Source organism: Cydia amplana, chromosome 23 (genome assembly GCF_948474715.1).
Source record: "Cydia amplana chromosome 23, ilCydAmpl1.1, whole genome shotgun sequence".
Classification (NCBI taxonomy): Eukaryota; Metazoa; Arthropoda; class Insecta; order Lepidoptera; family Tortricidae; genus Cydia; species Cydia amplana.
This window is the reverse complement of record NC_086091.1, coordinates 2,267,891-2,284,508: the sequence shown is the minus strand read 5'-3', so window position 1 is coordinate 2,284,508 and position 16,618 is coordinate 2,267,891. Positions and strand designations below refer to the sequence as shown.

Below are 16,618 nucleotides of genomic sequence, written 5' to 3'. Positions count from 1 at the left end.
GTTCTATAAATATTATTTAGGTTTAAATTCTTCCTACTTTTTCACATAAATATTTCCAAGAACTCTATCCACCCACACTGAATCTCTAACAGGAAAGAATCGCAAAATATTTCAATTTTGATACATTTCCTTTTCCTACTACATTTAGTAACGGTTGGATATATATAGAAATACTTTAAATAGAAACTATTAAGTTTCCGAGTCATTGATATAGTATAAAGAACTGGATACCCAATCAGCCGCCAAAAATGGCCCCACAAAAGTGATGTCAAAACAGATCATGCATTACTTTTTCGTTTAGTCTTGTTTGAAACGCTCAAATGTGAAGTTGTCAACAATTACGAAATGTGCCGTTAAAATATGTAAAAATAACAATGATAAAACAAGGAAAAAGGATGGAATGTATTTCTTTCGGTTAGTTCTTTGGATAGCATTACATAATTTATGTAATCTGGTGGTAATTTTATGGTTTTGAATAAATTAATTTGTTAGTACCAAAGAAGGGATGTTAAGGAACAAAAATCTAATGAGTCGATGTGAGGTCAATATTTTTTTATATTTTTATATGGAATTCATAAGAAAAAATATTGTTTAAATTCAAGATTTCCAAGAAAACCTATGCAACGTGCAAAGTGGACTGCTATTTAATTATAGCAAGAGATAGGTGTGATGCAGTTTTAAACAAGGCAAAACGGCACTTGTGTGTTCGGCCCATTTCCCTGTTTCCGACATATACACCACCAATAAGGGCTTATATCGACTAACTGTAAATGCTAAACCTGTCGGAACACAGTGACAACCACAGGATTTTTTTTATAAAGTAGGTATAGGTAGACTTTATAAAAAAAATCCAATCAGTATCTAAATGTCCCCGTGCACCCGCGCTATGAGTAAATGTAGATCTTAAATACACAGTTATTTAATAAGTAGAATTTATTTCAAGGAAATTAGTATTTAAAGACGTATACTTACGAATTAAAAATTTAATTTGTTTGAATTTGAACCACGAATTAATTTTATTTGAGCTCCCGATTAAATTAAATTTGTTTTATTTATTACTTCAATTGGTTTTCCTGTACAGTAATACATATTAAAGTGTACCAAAGTGACTCCATTCGTTCATTATTCTCGTTTGACGTTGTTTGACGTAAATACGTTACGTTTTGTAATATATGAGTATAATTAGGTAAGAGGGTAGAACCAATTCTCGGCGACAGATTAATGTATACCTACATATCATCGCTCTCTTTCAATAAATGATTGTTACCAAGTGGACGCGTCTTGTGCTTTCTCTCCCTTCTAGAAGTTCCTAGATAGCCAGTACATCCTAAAATACTTCACGTTTAGTGCCATCGGACTACATTTTTTAACAGTGTTGGTACTTATGTTTGCAAATTTGACACTTAATGCTTACGACATTAAGCTCTTTTCTGTACGAAACATTTATCTTGACTCAAAATTTACGTAAGCGTTTTTATCATCAATGCAAATGGTGCGAAACGTCATTGGGATCCACATTTCTTGACGTTTTTGTTCTGCTTTGTGTGTCTATTTCTTTTATATTAAGTCAGTGTTCCGAGTTAATAAAATTGTCGTTTCATAAGGTTGCTAGTAAAAATAACGGCATTTTGAAGAATCAAAACAACATGTAAAGTGTCATTCTATGGAACTAATTAACTATGTCAACAAAAGTCACTAGTAAATTGACATTCAGAGACAATTTTAATATGGTGGTTTGTTTACATAGTTAGCAAGTTCCATAGAATGACACTTTACTTGTTCGTACATTACTTAAGTTACAGTTACTAACACATTCAGTGCCAGTGAGCTACCCGCTACGAGAGTAGCCGATAACAGGGAAAATCGTATGTAGCGAACAGCGCCTACTAACAGAGAACCCGCATAGCGGGTCGCTGGTAATAGCAAATGGTAGTGACAATAATATTCTTGCTGACAATCGGCCTGATTCGAACTTTAAAATACGTCAAAAATTTGCTAAAGATACGATATGGATCGGGTCAAAAGTGTAGTTTTTTCAAACATAAACGTCACTTTTGACACTGACAGATCCAATCCATATCGTATCTTTAGCAAATTTTATCTTAAAGTTCGAATCAGACCGTATATTTTCTCAACAAGTAAATCAGTGATTATTTCCTAACAAACCCGTTGGAAACATAGGTAATAAGAAAATATAAAAGTGATTTCCTTTTCAGTTCCATAATAATATCCGGTACGAGTGACGTCATTACGGTATATGTCGGCAAAATGGATCAGCGATGTAGAAACAGGTCAATTCGAACGTAGGTAACTGACATCAGAGTGATATTTTCATTCCTTTCTTTCCTTTTTGTCGGTTACCTTCCGTGATTAGAATCGGTGCGGAAAGAGAAGAGTCGTGGAATATATGGGGCTCAATACATTCCACGACTCATCTCTTTCCGCACAGACTTTATCTCTCACTTGATGGTCTCATCGGAAGATCAGCGGTGGAAGTCGCCCAACATGCTGAGATGGGGCCATTTAGTGACACTTTATTTTCACTACCTACATTCTTTTTACATAAAGTCTATTTTTTCTTTCCGTAGACTAAAATGACAACCACAAATGTCAAACGTAGAAATAATGTGACCAGCTTAAAACATATAGTGCTGACCTTTGATTTCGGTTTGTGAATAACCGATATATATTAAATTAATATTAGATTCAAAATCAACAATAAATGTAATGTACTTGCTACATGATAGGAAATAAACAATAAATAAAATCTATATTCAGTACTAATCTACTCAAACATTAAAAAAATTACATTGACGTATCGCCGACCTGACGCAACGCCAAATCGCTTTAAAATATTAGAAATATTGTGTTTTTTTACCTTTTTACCTACACTATTTCACATTTTTAATACCTCTCCTAGTGTCCCCTTTTAGCACGTCACGGGTTATCCATTCATTGTGTTACAGACACTTCATCAACAAATATAAGTACCTCCCAATAGTTTATTTTCGGTTAGTACCGGTTGTAGCACATCACTATTTATAAGACGTAAAAAACTAGCAACACATGAAATGTCATTTTAGTCTACGGAAAGAAAAAATAGACTTTAGGTATGTCTATTGCACAGTCTATTGTCTGTGTGTTTACGAATAAAAAACTATTCTTTTATATTCTATTCTATATTTGAATCATAATTATTTCGTGACGGGAATAGTTACGGATAAATACGAGATACGAAATATTATAACTGAACATCAGCTAAAGTGCCATTCTGTGGAACTTGCTAACTATGTCAACAAAAGTCACTAGAAAATTGACATTCAGAGACAATTTTAATATGGCGGTTTGTTTACATAGTTATCAAGTTCCATAGAATGACACTTTAGATGTCATTATGATATCAGTGTATGTTCGCATTGGCCGGAATCCCCCTGTATTGTACTTCCCGAAAACGTTTCTATAAATATCAGTGTCGATTTTAACATGTAATGGAATCCATTTTCCAGGAATATTTGAGATCTCGACTCAGACTAAATCTACGCTGAAACCTTTTCAGCTAACTTGACCTAGTTTATAGGGTTTGGCTTAAGTTACTAACTTTTCTAGAATCATATGTGACGTTCCACGGCAAAAGGTACCTTATGGCGGCTGGCGCTTACGTCGCATGGCGCCGCAATAATATTGGAGCGGCGTTATTAATAGCGTAAGCGCCAACCGCCATAAGGTACCTTTACCCGTGGGACGTCACATATAAGTATCTTTAAAGGGTGACTCATGTTAGACCGAGCCGTGTCCGGGCCAGAGCTTCCGGTGCACCGATGCATCGTTTTCTATGGGAAGCATCACGTGATCATCTGTCATGTCATAGAAAAGTAAGCGCCGGAAGCTCCGGCTCGGACACGGCCCGGTCTAACGTGAGTCAACCTTAAAGCGCTCCTCTTTGGACCAACTCTCGAATACATCAAACTTAATTAATAGGAACGCACAGCGACGGAATATGAATATAGACGCAGGTCTTAGTAAATTTTTAGGGTTCCGTACCCAAAGGGTGAAAACGGGACCCTATTACTACAGGCTGGTTTTAGTGTCACGCGGACCGTCCGTGCGGATCGCTCCGCACCGGACCAATATGTATTAAGTTCAGGGAGCATTTTAGAGTAAAGATGACGGGTCCGCGCGGACGACCGTCCGCGTTGACAGCTTTCTCATACAATTTGACGGTGCGGAGCGATCGGCGCGGACGGTCCGCGTGACACTAAAACCAGCCTAAGACTCCAATTGCTCTCTGTCTGTCACCAGACTGTATCTTTTATGAACCGTCATAGCTAGTTGAAAATTTCACAGATTATGTATTTCTGTTATACAACAACAAATACTTACTAAAAAGTACGAAACCCTCGGTGGGCGAGTCCGACTCGCACTTGTCCGGTTTGTTTGAGCTCTAGTCACTTCTATAATTTTCACATAACGGCTCATATATCAAGGGCTTTTTCTTCCCTGCTAGGAGGGATCAAAGTGGCACTTTTCGTCCCTGCTAGGATAGGGAGGGATTTTATTTATTTTTTGAAAACAAATATTTTTAAGAAAAATAATATTTTGGAACCTAATAATTTCCTCATAAGTGATGTGAAAAGCAGTACCTATGCGTTACATATTAGCAAAATTATTTCCACAATGGCTACGCTCGGGATTCAATTGTAGAACCCTTCGCTTCGTTCAGGATTCAATCTACAAATCTACATCCTCGCATAAATACGAGTATGTCATTTTGCTCCCTTGTGACACAATCTACTATTTCTAGTTCGTTGGTCACCGCTTTCCGCTTATCCCTTGAACCCACAAAAGTGCCCACTTTCCAAGTTTCTAACATTGACTCAGCTCCAGTACTTTGCTTTTAGTATAGACTTATTGTGCACTTATTTATTTCTGTTGTCTATTGATTGGAAATTGAATTAACGGTACACGGGCCATATTCAGAGATGAACAGTGTGATACCAATTTGATATAGGTATCAAAATATTATGTAAGTATCCACACATTTATTTAACTGTTTCTCTGTGTATTTATTTTATTTATTTATTTAAACTTTATTGCACAAAAGAAAAACTTATCGGACAAAAGGCGGACTTAATGCCAAAATCATTCTCTACCAATTTGTTACTGCCTAATTGTGGCGTTATCTATGAAAAGGGACCTTATTATTTAACATAACGACGCTCCGATATAAATACAATGCCGCGCCACGCTGTGCGGCGTAAGCGCCATCGACAATAAGGTCCCTTTTCATAGATAATGCCCTAATTATAATATGTAACTGTACATATTATAATTAGGCATTAAAACACGAGTGTGTGTTTTTGAAACGAGCTGAAGGCGTGTTTCGTTATGTTATGCACTCACAGGCTATTTGACCGAATATACACTGACATCAGAATAACATTCAGTTGTCGTATATTTCGCTCGCACTCGTCCGTGCATGTATTAGCGCGGGCGAGACGCACGATAACTAAATAACATGATTCAAATATCATTCTAATGTCAGTGTACGTTCTAATTGGCCTGGATGTCACCATTCTAAATACCCCGAAATACGTGCTCATTTAGACGGTGCGAGAACTCGCATGCGAGTTTCATTACATTGCGTCATTTGATCGGTCGGCTGAATTGATGTAACCTCAATGGTCCGCAATGTAACTAAAATCGCATGCGAGTTCGCGCGCCGTCTACATCAGCCCTTAAGCCCTTGCTACACGGTCGCTGACAAGCCTTCTAACCGTCTGTCCTTGGTCTGACCTTGATCAGTTTTGGTCAAATTTTGTTGGAAACAACTGTCTACACGGTCCGTCCAGACCAAGGCCACGCGGTCTGAGGGGCTTGTCGGCGACCGTGTAGCAAGGGCTTTTTATTCAAAAATATTTACGGTTTAAAAGACAATATTATTTTAAAATCGTCACAAGCCTGCTAAATTCCAATAACTAAAATGCTTTTTCACTGCAATTAGCTGCCGTTCAGGATTAAAATGTAGTTTTCACAACATTTTCGTTCAATCATGGATTTGCATTTTGTGTAGTTCGGATTATGTTGGACAAATTAAATAATAACAAAACGAACTAGATCGATTTTGTACCGGCAGTTTTAAAATTATTAATTTTACTATATATAGAGTGTGTGTAATAATTTTTAATTTGTAACAAGCAGAAACGTCTGCAATCGATGCTATTAAGCTTAGAATAAATTTAAAAGTGGAAAAATTACTGTCTTGGGTGAGACTTGAAACTCACCGGCCTCTGGATCGATACTCCAGCGCTCTGCCATCTGAGCCACCAAGACCTGTGTGTAATAACACTGATAACCATAATGAGTGAGGTATTGAATGAACATCATAATCGCGGCAGTGATGCAGCGGCGAACAACACTCATTTTATTAAGGAAATTGACAGATACTTCAACTTCAACTTCAACTTCAACATTTATTCAGCAAATAGGCCACAAGGGCACTTTTACACGTCAACATTGAATTTACATACAAGCAAAATAATAATAATTATACATCAACAATTATTAAATACAACTACAACTACCAAATCAAACTAACGTAATACAATTACTTAGAGATGTATAAGGTCTCTTAATGTCGAATTACATAAAAAAACTATAATAATAATATTAAAATAAAAACAAAACAGATACATGGAAAAAAAAATCTAAACTTATTTAGAGGTGTAAATGTCTCTAAGTGTCAGAACTAAAAAATATCCTTAGAGATGTATAGGGTCTCCAAGGGTCACAATCCTGTATGATTAACACATTACTTACATACTTCGGCATTAATCAATCGCAATCATAGGTAATGCAGCCGCTATTGCCATCCGAACGTCACCTTTAAGGATGACTGATGCTAGAACGGCCCGGGTCCGGACCAAGGCAACCGATGCTTCATTGACCTGTGATCTCGTGATACTTTCTTTAGAACACGAAGTGTCGGATGCCTCGGCCTCGACCCGGGCCGTTCTAACGCGAGTCATCCTCAAAGGTTTCCTGTTTACAAGCTTTCATACAGTACAAAAAGCGACATCTTGTATAAAATATTTACCTACCTTTATTAAATCATAGGTTTCATAGAGGGTCCCACCACTGCGCAAAAATACTAGTAGGTATCAATAAAAACACATAAGTAAAATAATTCCACTTAAAGTAAAATAAAATGAAGCCAATGCTCTCGCAATACACTGAAAGAAATGGCAATAACAGTACAAAATGGCGGAAGAGATTTCCCGAGATAACTCTCTATTCGAAAATTGTTCGAATCATAACTGGGAGATACTGAGACAGTGACAAACGCGATACGCCTCTAGAGGAAATATGGTGTGTCTGAGGCACAGGAGGTAGCGGGTGTGGAGAGCGAGTAGCGGCAAGAAATACAGCGACAGTGACGTCCGTGAAACGCGTAGAGTGCCTATGTGGAAGAAATATGGAGCATCTGTGGCACAGTAGGTAACGAGATCAGAGAGCGGATAGCAACAGAGGATTGTTCGAATCGTAACGGGGAGATACTGAGACAAATGCGATACGCCTCTAGAGGAAATAGGTGAGGCAGAGGCACAGGAGGCAGCGGGAGCAGAAAGCGAGTAGCGGCAAGAAATACTGCGACAGTGACGTCCGTGATTGTTTATTGTTTATTATTCAAAAAGAATTGTAATTACAGCGTTCGCCAAATACATTACAATCTTAATCTTGTGATACGCTTTTGGAGTATATGGAGCATCTGTGGCATAGTAGGTAACGAGAGCAGATAGCCTATGGCGACAAATTATATACTGAAATAGATACCATACACTAAAGAAAATGTGACCAAGTCCACCGGTGGCCGAGGCGGGAATCGAACTCGCGTCTTCAGCTTACGCGGCTAACGTCCTGACCACCCTGACCTTAGAGTTGGTCAAAGGCGCATAGCCTTTCAAAGATAGCATACACCAGAGAATTTGGGTCGGACGGGGCCGGGTGGTATAGTAGTCAGGACGTTAGCCGCGTAAGCTCGTAACGCGGGTTCGATTCCCGCCTCGAACACAGGCGGATTTGGTCACACTTTCTTTAGTGTATGGTATCTATTTCAGTTTATTAATTTCTTATGGCTAAATTCTTATAACTTGGACCACAACAATATCGCATATGTTTGTAGAAAGTCTAATGTTTCAAAGAAAACTCCGGCAAACATGCGTAATTTGATACTATACATTGAGATAAATAATGACATATGCTTCTGAATATACCGAGTTTACAGAGTCTGTGCACGTTCTGAAGTTTACTGAAATTGCTTAGTTTTCATAAATCTGACATGCCTAAATGTATCTAAAGTGTCATTCTATGGAACTTGCTAACTATGTAAACAAACAACCATATTGAAACTGTCAAAAAATATGAATTTACTAGTGACAGTGACTTTTGGTTACAGTTAGCAAGTTCCATAGAATGACACTTTAGAGATGTGTTTAGGAACGGTTCCGAAAAGTTGGTAAAACTCTCGAAAATTTCACAATAGGTTATCAAAGGAAGCTTTCATTTTCGTTATGTCTATTTTTGAATAGGATTTTGAACACAAAACGGAACAGTCGCCAAGCGACGTTTTTGAAACTCAAAATCCAATACAAGATGACATTTAACGCAAACGCGTACGTCACGTCACGCTATCGAATGAAATGTACAGTCGCCATCAAATATATGGGAGCGGCCAAGGTGTTCACAATATCTGAACACGCACTCTAAGGCATTGACAATAGAGGCGTGTTGAGATATTTGTGAGCACCTTGGCCGCTTCGATATCTGATGGCGTTAGTACAAATAGGGGTACAGACAACCTCTGTAACATTGCTCGCCGCATCGTATACATATAAGTAAGTACTCGTATGTAGGAATCTTATACGTGTATCAAGGGGAAAGATATTATACTCGTGTTATGAAAACCTCAGCCGTTCAAATTCCTCCCCTTCACAGGCCTTGCAAAGAATATGAGTTTAAAATTAGACGGTGTTTGTATCTTGTGTTTTGATATTACGAAGTCAGAATAAATACATTTTTAACCGCCTTAAAAAAAGGAGGTTATTCATTAAAGCTCAGTGTGCTCAGGATCAAGGGATGTGTACTATATTGGTGCTGCTGGACTTTTCCCGGGCATTCGATTGTATAGATACGGTATTATTGTTATCAAAATTGAGCTACTACGGGTTTGATTGTAGTGCACTTAAATGGTTTGATGATGATGATAAAATGAAACTTATACAATTTTATTACTACCTGAGTCCAACGCTATAAATAGGTACCGTAAAATGGGGTGAGTAGGTTTCACGGGGAGAGTTGGGTTATGAATGGGGAGAGTTGGGAGATGAAAGGGGATGAGATGGGATTTTAAGGCTACTGCTACAAAAATAATATATTTTAATTTAAAATGGACAGCCTAGGCCTCAACAGAGCTATAGTAATACTCATAATAAAAAAAATCGATCCATTAGTCTTCCAAAATCACCTTTGTATGAAATTCCATCTCACACCAATTACGAGGGACTACGGGGTGAGGTGGGATTTCCTGTTTATCGTCAAAGTTATGAAATGGAACTACCCAAAATAAAATAAAAACTAAAATACAAACGTCCGGAACACTTATTATATACACCATTCAGTTTGGATATGTAAAAATAAAATGTTATCGAGGTTTGAATGTCAGTTTTGCCCCTACTCACCCCATTTTACGGTATTTAATTAATTCTTCCAATAAAATCAGAAGGCGGTGAAATCCTCCGAAGCTAAGTCAACAATCCTTTGAATCGAGCCGAAGATGGAATTTGGGGAACGACAAACATCAAAATTGTCGTCTACGGAACGAAATGAGACCCATTTTCAATTTCCATAATAGCTGGTTCCACTTCATTACTCTGTGGTGCAAGTGAGAAGCGATTAAGAGGAAGAGGGAGAGGAGGATGTATTCCCTGAGAAATATGACCTTAAAGCAAGAGTGAATAGGCTATTACTGAACCGGTGAGCTCCATCTTAGGCTCTGTCTTCACTTTCCTTCAGGTGTGACTAGAGCCAATCGCCGATCCGTCTATTATAAAAAAAAGAATCGAAGTTTTTTTATGATGTAGGAGGCAAAGGAGCAGCCGGATCACCTGATGGTAAGCGATTACCGCCGCCTATGGGTGCAACTTCATTAAGAATTTGAATTCAATTTGGTTTCTTTTTGTCAGGACTTTGATGCAAAATGCAAAATGACTGATTATTTTAATGATATTGACAAATATTTAATTTCACAAACGGATCTAACGCGATATAATGTTAATTGTTTTTACCTTAAATTCCGACGTTTCAGCTGAGTTGCACCAGCTGTGGTCACGGAAAGACTGACAACCCAGCAAATGTCAACGGAGATATTAAGAAAACACCACTAAACTACCCGAAATTAGTTTATAAAAATTTTCGGGGTATGCAAAGAAAAAATAAAATAAAAACGCAAATATGTGTAAGTACAAAACGCGAGAATCTAAAGTGTGATATTGACAAATGCCATAATAATGAAGTGTAATTGTAATTTATTAGCATAATTATTTCGTTTATGTGGTTCGTTCGTATTTCGGATACATACCTAAATAGTTTTTACCACAAAATTATCCTCATGCGTAGAATACGCGTCCTTAAATTATTTAAATAATGAGAAAACGAAATAAATCGCCATTCGCCTATCACTTGTAGCACTTCCAGGCTTTCCACGTATTTGTGAGGCGTCCGGATTTTTCGGTCGTCATGAAACGCGAATATCTTTTTACTAGAAGCTGAATGTGTCTGACCGAAACATGTTTTTTTGCCGAAACCGAAACCGAAGGTTCGGCTTTGGCTCTAGTTTCGGCCGAAACCGAAACTTTTGTAGACTTATTAAAATTGTTGAAAAAATGTCATTAAACCGCTTTTATACACATATTAAGACTGCGTCGACCGTCCAGTAGCGCCCTCATTAGGGGTATTGTGTTTTCTAATAAACCAATTAAGTTCTGTATAAGTACATAAATATTGGTGTCCTACTTGCTGCCCAACTTTTTGGTCTTTGCACATGGTTTAGTTTCATATTACGAAGTACCATTTCTTAAGTATCGGCCCGGCCGTGTTTTGGCCGAAACCGAAACTACGGCCGAAACATGATTTTATGGCCGAAACTAGCCGAAACCGAAACCGAATCTTCGGCCGGACCCTAGAAGCGGTGTCCTTATTTTTAACCTAGTTTGTTCTTTTCTTTTCCTATTTATAGGTCCTTTTGTGTATACAATTACTATAAGTGCTTGAATATTGGTTTGTTTTGCGATATGTAAGAATCCTTTTGTGTATACATTACTATAACTGCCTGAATGTAGGTAGGGTTTGTTTTGCGATATGTAAGGGTGATATTCCACCTGTCCAATTTCTTTGTGCAATGTGTATTTGCGTCTCACATTTTGCTTAGTAAAATTGGACAGGAGGAATAACAACCTAAGATATGTTATTGGCCCTATTCTGTAGAATGCGTCGTATTGTAACTAAGTACTTGTATTTCTGTTTCCGCCCCGGCTTCGCACGGGTTACTAACTTATACACCTGAACCTTTCTTAAGAATCACTATATTGATAGGTGAAAACCGCATGAAATTCCGTTCAGTAGTTTTTGAGTTTATCGCGAACATACACACAAACAGACAGACGCGGCGTGGGACTTTATTTTGCCCCTTAGTGCAGTGATCTATAGTTTGTCAAAGGACTGTCTGATTTCAAACATAGACAGAGAGAATCATACTATCTTTGTCTTACACTAGTACTAGAACCCAAAAGAAAAGGATGAGTAGGTATAGTTTTCTTTTTTCTTATTTACTGACAAATTGGTTTGACCAACTATAAAAACCTTACCATAAGTCATTTAGTCCGCCATTATGTGTGTTTGTGCAATAATGTTTATATAAAAAAAAACCTTGTTTTAATCTCTAACCTTTCAACGCTAAATCGGATAGAAAAAAAAAACAAATACAGACCAGACCTTTTAGGCCCAGTGAAACGAAGTTTGTTGACGTAATAACATTAGGTTAGGATTTGTCTGGATTCAGAAGGCCTATACCGCGAACCATGTTCGACGTGTTGTCTCTCTGTCGCACTTGTAAATTCGTACGTAAGTGTGACAGGGAGGCAACACGTCGATCGTGGTTCGCGGTAGGCCCTCAGGACGCTCTGAGCAAGGTTTCACTCGATTATGTTAAAAAGAAAGGGTTATAGCAGGGATGTTGCGGATGCCGATTTTTTGACATCCACGGAGGCGGATGCGGCTGCGGATTTTTAAAGGCTCACATCCGCGGATGCGGATGCGGATGTCAAGATAGGTACATAAAAAACGTCAAATATTACATTTTAGTACGTAATTATTATTTCAAAAAACCGGCCAAGTGCGAGTCGGACCCGCGTTCCAAGGGTTCCGTAGGTACAAAAAGTCCCACTCACGCTTGACTGCTCATTTCTAATAGGTTTTTTTGGTTAACCCTTATCTTGGCATTGTAACACCCGTGATACATTGAACTTTAAAAAATCTAGCAGGTTAACTTTATTACCTAACAAAATAATTCTGCCATAAACATGTCGAGCTACCCTCCTTTATTATAGAAAAAAATAATGGAGACAGGTGTCATTGTAAATTAATTAGTAATAATCAACATGGCGCCGCGTAAACTACAAATTTCGTTTCGTATTGGAAGTTTTGCACTTATTTCTTAGATTAATATGTATTTTCCCATAATCTACATTTTGATGCATTAACTATCTGTTAGTGCATACATATTTCCATTGCGGTCGAATTTTAAAACATTTAATACACAGAATATTACATGAAACTGTTATGTATTATATTTGAACATTGCCAAGAACTCAGAAATGTACATGTTAAAAGGATTGTATTACATTTAATACGTTGCCAAGTTGTCGTCAAAATAGGTTTACTTGTTTTCAAAATATTTTATATATTTGTGGGGTTACAAAACATGTTTCAAATATGTCATATTAGTTGTCGTATTATTTAGTTACTGAACTTAAATTTTTTTAAAGTACCAGATGTCTAGATGTTTTTTAACTGTATATTCGTACGCTGTAGCATTATTGCTACGCCGTAGCTCGTAGCGCGTTAAAATTTGAGTATGCCCAAAAATGCCCCCTAAGTAAGAAAAAAAATTTTTTTTTAGCTTTTATTTATTTGTTTACTTTTCCTTTTTTACACAACTTCTTGTTGACGACTTTTTTGAAACTTTACGGGTTCAAATTTTTCTCCCATGTGATCAGGTATTCGTAGATATAATTTATTTTTACAGGTGTAATAGTCATTTGATGCTTTAGATTGCGTTTAATAAGCAATAAATGATGATTTCTGTTGCGCTACATGTTTTATTTTTATTAAAATCCACATTTTTCTTTTAATAAGTAGGTAACTGATTTGTCGAGGCATGTCGATTGGCATTGTATCAAATATGATACATATGATTTTCCGAAACTGGGAAAACTTGGAATTTTTTCCTGATTTTTTTATAGTCCAGTATGCTCAATAGGTGACCAAAATCTAAAAAAAATATAATAATATTTAAGATTTTGCGAGCCTTGCCAAGATAAGGGTTAATGACTAAATTACCTAGCAGTCTAGAACTCACGCCGATGTTAAGACGTTCCTGTACCGACCTGTTCCACATCCGCATCCGCATTAAACTCCGCATCGATTTTATGCGGATGCGGATGCAGATGCGGATGTTGAAAATAATGCGGAAGTTCCGCGGTTGCGGATGCGGATATTCGCAATATCCCTGGGTTATATGTAGTACAAACAGCAACTCTTAACTGTCCATCAGTGGACCTTATGCCTTTTGTAATAAGGTTTACGAACTGTGAGATAACAGTGTGGGCGATGGTACAATGTGTGTAGGATTCATATAGACGGCGCGCGAACTCGTATACGATTTTAGTTACATTGCGGACCACAGAACATATTAAAGAGGACGCGGACCATTGAGGTGACATCAATTTAGCCGATCGATCAAATAACGCAATGTAATGAAACTCGCATGCGAGTTCTCGCACCGTCTAAATGAGCCCTCCTGTTTAGACGAACTATTATTTCTATTCGATTTAGACCATCTATTGCCACATTTCTGGGCAGTAGCGTGAAAATGTCATAGACTAGGTAATTATAACGCCCGGTCTGGCCTAGTGGGTAGTGACTCTGCCTGTGAAGCCGATGGTCCTGGGTTCGAATCCTGGTAAGGGCATTTATTTGTGTGATGAGAACAGATATTTGTTCTTGTCTTAGCTGTTTTCTATGTACCTATGTATGTATTGGTATATTATATATATCGTTGCCTGAATAACCACAACACAAGCCTTCTTGAGCTTACTGTGGGACTTAGTCAATCTGTGTAAGAATGTCCTATAATATTTATTATTTATTTATCAAGTAAGTAAGTATTTGTGTTTGTAAATAAATTCATCTTAGAATTGTCAACTAAATGGCAACGAACTGGAACTAGACACAGACTTTTCTCAAACATGCTTGGAAATGTTTACTTTCCTCTCGCATGGCTTGCCAAGAATCGTATGTCATACTCGTATTGCCTATCTTCTTCGGAAATTTATTACTTTCACAAGAAATTCTAGTAAAAAATACTTTATTGTGTACAATATCAGTGAACATAATATACTCGTAAGAAGTAGATTGTTAACCAACTGAGATCCCTAATCCCTATGATAACATGATGTCAATAGTGGTACTTCCACATTTTGTAGCTCCCAACTTAGACGCAAATAAATAAGAAAGAGATGGATGCATGGGCGAGAAGACAAAAATAGATAAAATTAACAATTTGTAATGTCGAATAGGTAAGCCTACAGTTGCATAACATCATCCCTGCCACCACGCGCTTAAAGTCGTAACAGGCACGGAAAAAAGCAATCAATTTTAAAACGTATTCTTGAGCCGAAAGATTTAAATTCAAACTGGTTTCCCAATAGCTGTTACGTTTATTATGCATCTTCCTTCAGATCTAGCTAAAGATTAATTTGATAGACCAATGAAGCGGAAAGATGCTTTTGTATAAGTTAGGAAATTGGATTTACATCGGTATTTACGTAGAAAATTATGCAAATATTTGAAAGCGAGATGATGTTCTTTTTTATTTAGTTTATAGTTGGATGAGTCTGTCAGTTTTTTTTCTTTTTTGGTGTCTAAACATTGACCGTTTTATATCAGCCAGCCTATTATGGATAGCTTTATCCATCTTTATCCACGTGATAAAATAACTGTCACTGTTTAACACCGTGGGAAAGAAAGTGACGGACACCGTTTTATCACGCTGTCACGTAGACAAGAACGACCATCATATCCGTACAGGGCTATAACCGCGATAATCGAAGGTACCAAATTGCGGGCAATTTTTCTGTCACTCTAATTACACCTTCATTGGAGTAAAAGAGAAATATCCCCGCAATTTGCGAATTTCGGTTTTCGCAGTAGCCCCCTCAGTAAGGACAAAACAGTTGGAACTGACAAAGTTTGTCTTTACTGAAAAAAAATTATACGTATGTCGCGCGCGACACGACAACGTCACGCGGAAGATAAGGAGGAATGCCGAAATCGAGCAGTTGGCGGCCGGACCCAATATCATCGGCGAAACGAAATCCCACAGACTTCGCTGGTCGGTCACCTATTGAGATTGGGAGAGGACCGGGCTGCCAAGAGGGCGTACCTGGGAAGGCAGACTGATGGCCGCCTGGTAGGTCGGCCCAGATACCGCTGGGGAGACAGTGTGGAAGCGGATCTGCGTCAGCTTCAAGCCGATAATTGGCAGGAAACGGCGCAGGATCGGGAAAAGTGGTATGCTCTCGTTTCGGAGGCCAAGATCCTCTTTGGATCGCTGAGCCGTAATAGTTAGTTAGTTATAGTTATGTCGCGCGCGTTATAGTATAATGTCAAATCAAACTCCAATCAAGTCGACATTTTGAAATTGAAATGCCGCTTTAATAAAACTCGATAAGGCGCGTATAAGACTCGTTCTAGTTAATACTTGGCACCATAAAAGTGTGCTATTCAAATAATATTAATTTAATTAAAATAATCAGACCGATCCGTTTTAGAGGAAAGCTTAACCGGTATATTGAATTTTTCGTCACGCCAACGTTAGATGGCATTTACACTAGACGAGGATAAAGGGTGAAATAGACTCTTCTTTTTCTTTCTGCTAGACCTGCGGATGTTTCTCAGAAGCTTGTAACTTGTAATACAAGTGGAAGTCCCTTTCTAACCAAAGCTGTCAAAAAGTGACATCCGCTTGTATTACAAGTTACAAGCTTTTGAAAAACGGGCCCCTGTTCCTATTTACTTGGAGTCGGCCTTCCTTGTCCTCAATTTCCATCTAGCGCGCTCTTGCGCTACGTCTTTATTTAAATAAGCTTCTTTTAGGTCTTTTTCAACCGTCGTCCACCACGTGGTAGGCGGTCTGCTTGAGTTGCGTGTAGTAGTTGACAGTTTTATTGATATTGATATTGATTATTATATTTAAATAAAATTTTACAGCATTACAGCTAGCTTA

The 16,618-nt window shown here is 37.8% G+C and overlaps 2 long non-coding RNA genes across 2 annotated transcripts in view; one reads left to right on the top strand and one right to left on the bottom strand.

Annotated features, from left to right (window-relative positions):
• The window catches only part of LOC134658881 (uncharacterized), a 379,350-nt gene that overhangs the window by 351,171 nt on the left and 11,561 nt on the right, over nucleotides 1-16,618 (top strand). The window lies entirely within an intron of this gene.
• LOC134658762 (uncharacterized) lies at nucleotides 10,859-11,056 on the bottom strand. The gene is made up of 2 exons (XR_010097727.1): nucleotides 10,950-11,056; nucleotides 10,859-10,906 (listed from the first exon to the last, which is right to left on the bottom strand). It is a non-coding gene; the product is annotated as an uncharacterized LOC134658762 (long non-coding RNA).